Genomic DNA, 4600 nt, shown 5'->3' on the forward strand with positions numbered 1-4600 from the left:
ACCTTTACTTGCCTCTTTACTAATTGTAGAGTTGTTTGTGAAGTATAAATTGTGTTTTGTATCGACCATTGACCAACGACCACATATACTTAATTGTGAACACGAAATGGCCTCGATCAAAAATGGCGCCGTTGCCGGGGACGGTGTTTAATTGATTTAAGATTTCTTTTATTGTTTTTAGTTGTGTCTTTTTCACCTTGGGGAAGTAAAAACTCCTCAAGGTTTGTTCTAATTATTTTCAAGTTGTTTGATATTTTGCATGTCTAGAAGGTTACAAAGAGATTTGTTACCTTTTGACCGTGAAATCGAAAGAACCTTGACGAATAATAGGAGACTTGTTAGAAGGAATTTGGGAGGTGTTGGTGAAGTTGTTCAACCCACTAGTGAGTTTGTCAATCCTTTCGCAATAGAAGGAGAAGAGAACCCATTAAACAATACCACACAAAATCCACCTACAATGCCTAAATTCTCGTCACACTCTATACCCACCGAGGAGAATCTACCAAATGGTTCTCCTACACCGCAACATCTCACCGGTAATTTTATTGCCAAGTCCGCCTTCTTCCAACTAGTTGAGAGGAGCCAATTCGGGGGAATGCCTAGTGAGGACCCTCATTCTCATATGGAAACCTTTTGCGATTATTGTGATGCTATCTCTCAAACGGGCGTGACTCAAGACCAAATAAGATGGGTCTTATTTCCTTTTTCGTTAATCGGCACCGCAAAGAAATGGTTGAAGGGCCTTGATAAGGCCACCCTTGGAATAGATTCTTGGAAGAAGCTAGCTCTAGCTTTCTACAAAAAATTCTACCCACCGGAAAAGACTAACATGCTAAGAGCTCAAATTACGGGTTTTAAGCAAAGGGATGAAGAATCTTTGTATGAAGCTTGGGAGCGGTTCAAAGGTATTTGTCGCTCATGTCCTCACCATGGACTTAGCGAATGGTTTTTAGTGCAACAATTTTGGAATGGTTTATATGAAGATTCAAGGAACATTCTCAATATGGGATCAAATGGAATGTTCACCGAAGTTGATGACAATCAAACATGGAACAAGATTGATGAAATGGCGGTCCATAATTCACAATATAGTAGACCTCGCAAGGCTACTAGAGGAGGAAAGCATGAAGTGGACTCCGTTACTCAATTGGGTGCTCAACTTAGTGCTCACATTGACACAATCAACTTGAAGTTTGAACAAGCTATGGCTAGACTTGAGGAAAACTCAAAATCATCAAAGCATCATGTCAATGCCATGACGGCATCCTCATCAATCCCAAGTGGGATATGTGAGAATTGTGGAACTTTGGGTCATGACTCAAGTGAGTGTAGGGGAACAACCGAACAAGTTAATGCTTTCCAAGCTTACAAAAGTGGTACCCCTTATTCAAATTTTTACAATGAAAACACCAAGTTCCATCCAAATCTCTCATACAAAAGCCAAAATGTTCAAAACCCTCAAACAACATACACTCCACCACCCATGAGAAATCAAAATCAAAGACCCTTTTACAATCAAAACCAAGGTTACCAAAATCAAAATCCATACAATCACCAAAATGACCAAGGTTTTGATGTCCAAAAAGCGGTCCTCCAAATGCAAAAGAATCAACAAGAATTTTTCACTCAAATGCAAAAAGATAGCCAAGCAAAGGATACCACCATCAACAACATTCTAGCTCACACCAAGATGTTGGAAACACAATTGACTCAACTAGCATCTTCAAGCTCACAAAGACAAAAGGGGCAATTACCACCTCAAAGTAATCCCCCTAGACATGAAACGGTTAGTGCCATTCACTTGAGAAGTGGTACAAGATATGAGGCACCGAAGAAGCAAGTTGAGAATAAAGTTGTGAGAGCTAGTGAGAAGGAAGAAATTGTGCAAAACCCCAAAGAAGGGGAATCATCAAAAGAAGAAAGTTCAAAGAAAAATGAAGACAAAGCCAAAGAGAAGGAGCCCATTGTGATTAGACTTCCTTTTCCAAGTCGTCAAGCCAAGCCCAAATTCGATGATCAACTTGGAAAGTTCATGGAAATTGTGAAGAATTTAGAAGTCTCAATTCCTTTCACGGAATTAATCAATCACGTTCCGGCCTATGCAAAGTACATGAAAGATATCCTCACAAAGAAGAAGTCGATCCGAAAACTTGAGACTATCGCCTTCACTAAGGTGAGTAGTGCAATACTTCAAGGGAGTTCACCTCCAAAGTTAAAGGATCCGGGAAGCTTCTCAATACCGTGTACCATTGGCGACACGACGATCAACAAAGCCTTATGTGATCTAGGGGCTAGTGTGAGTGTCATGCCGTACTCGGTGAGTAAAAGGTTGGGAATGGGAGAGCTTAAATGCACCAATATCACACTTCAAATGGCCGATAGATCGACGAAGACACCATTAGGGATATGGGAAGATGTCCCCGTGCGAATTGGGAAGTTTTTCATCCCGGTGGACTTTGTCATTGTTGATATGGAGGAAGATTCCAACATTCCAATCATCTTAGGAAGACCTTTCCTACACACCGCGGGTGCGGTGATTGACGTGAAACATGGAGAGCTCACTCTAGAAGTGGGAGATGAAAGCATAACTTTTAATCTTGACAAAACCATGAGAGCTCCTCGTTTGCATGAGCCATGTTTCATGATCGATCATTATAGCCGAAAAGATGAAAGGAAGAAATCGGAACTTCAATGGAGGAAGAAAATTGAAGATGCTCCATTCAAAGAGCAAGTGAATTGTGACAAGGAGAGCTTGCAAAGCTCATCAAAATCAACCAAGGAAGAAGAGGATGGCCTCATTGGCCAAGAGAAGAAATTGGGAGAGTTGTCTCCATCTAAGCAAGAGATTTTCAATGATCAACTCAATGAAGTTTGTGGTCTTTGGGACGACGAATTTGAAGGGATCTTTAATCCCTACATTGGGCATGCCATCGATCATGATCAACAACAAGAGGCACGGTCTATTGAGGACCTCTACCATAACAATGAACAAGCTTTTGATTACTTCTTCAAGGTGTTGAGCAACATCAACAACACCTTGGACATGCCCCCTTGACATCTCATCAAGAATGAGAGTTTGGTGGAGTCCTCCCTAAACCACCACTTGTAAATATTTCTAACTCCCTAACTTACATTTCAATTCTTGTATTGCATTTTTGTCATTTTTGGATTTTATTTACTTTGATCAAAATAATTGTCATGTAAGAGAGAAGTGAGGGAGGGACTAACAATTTCAATTGATGTGTAGTGCTTTACCTTAGTGTGGGGATGGCAATTGCCTAGGCTATTCATGCCTTAGTAGTGCCCCCACAATGAAGAACACAAGAAATGAAGAAGAATGGAAGAATGGTAAAGGGAAATGCATTGTGCACGAATGAAGTGAATCCGGGTACAAAGGACCCGAAATCCGAGCGGATTCCCGAGAATCCGCCCGTCTGCGGCAAATCCGAGCGTCTGCTGAGAAGACGCCCGTCTGAGCTGAGCTGAAATTGCAAATTTCTTGATCATTAGAGAATCCGAGCGGATTTACGAAAGACGCCCGTCTCACGAGAATCCGTCTCTTTTATACAAGACGCCTAGTCTTGCAGGTGAAGAAAACAAAGAAATTTCTCTGGACTGAAATCCGTCCGTCCTGCACAAAATCCGCCCGTCCCTCAACAGAAGAATCCGAGCGGATTCCCCGGAATCCGCCCGTCTCTAGGCGGGATTTTGAAAATTTTGAAGGCTGCGAGAATCCGCGACGGATTGCGCCCAATCCGCACGGATTGTCCCTGCGTTTTGAAATTGTCGACTTCTTTATAACCCACCCCACCTTCATTCATTCATTCATTCATTCACAAACACTACCCACAACATCAAAACCCTCATCCTCTCCATCACAAAAACAAAAACCCTCAACAAAATCCACCAAAATCAAATCAAACCATCCTTCAAACAACAAATCAATCACTCCATCTTCAATAAAAATCAAAACCAAGAACAAATTCTTCAACCTTTGAGTCGATTTTTGATTTCATAAAGGCAAAGCCTTTCACCTTCAAATCGATTTGGGCATTCTACAAATTGAAGATTTTTGATTCTTTTCTTGGTTAGTTCATCAAATGGCAAGGACAAAGGGTGCAACAAAGGCAACAAAGGCACCAAAGGCAAAGGCTCTCTCTCAAAGGCAAAAAGCTCTCCAAACAAAGAAAGCTTTGGCAATGGTGGTAGCAACACCAAACTTGGAAGTGCAACAACAACAACAACAAACTTCTATGGGAGCATCACCTTCTACTCCGTGTCGATCAACTCTTGCATTATCCGGAGGTAACTTTTATTTCCGATACCCATAGAAAGACATTTGCCAAGTTTGCTATGAAATCAATTCAATCCACCAAATTCATATGTAAAGATGGTTTGGAGAAATTGGGTGTTCTTGAACAAACAAAAGCCTTTTTCAATGCCATGGGTTTGAAGAAATTGTTTGAAACAAAGGAAGTAACATACCCCTCCCTTGTCTTGGAATTCTTAAGTTCTTTAAAAGTGACAAAAGTTGAGAATAGGGAAAATCTTGAGTTTCGTCTAGCTAACACTAGTAGACGCATTACCTTTTCGGAATTGG

General features: G+C 41.1%; 1 non-coding gene across 1 annotated transcript; it reads right to left on the reverse strand.

Moving 5' to 3' along the window:
• Positions 1-829: 829 nt before the first annotated feature.
• On the reverse strand, positions 830-936 carry LOC141593534 (small nucleolar RNA R71). The gene has a single exon (XR_012521611.1). It is a non-coding gene; the product is annotated as a small nucleolar RNA R71 (small nucleolar RNA).
• Positions 937-4600: the final 3664 nt, after the last annotated feature.

Source organism: Silene latifolia, chromosome 7 (genome assembly GCF_048544455.1).
Source record: "Silene latifolia isolate original U9 population chromosome 7, ASM4854445v1, whole genome shotgun sequence".
Taxonomy (NCBI): Eukaryota; Viridiplantae; Streptophyta; class Magnoliopsida; order Caryophyllales; family Caryophyllaceae; genus Silene; species Silene latifolia.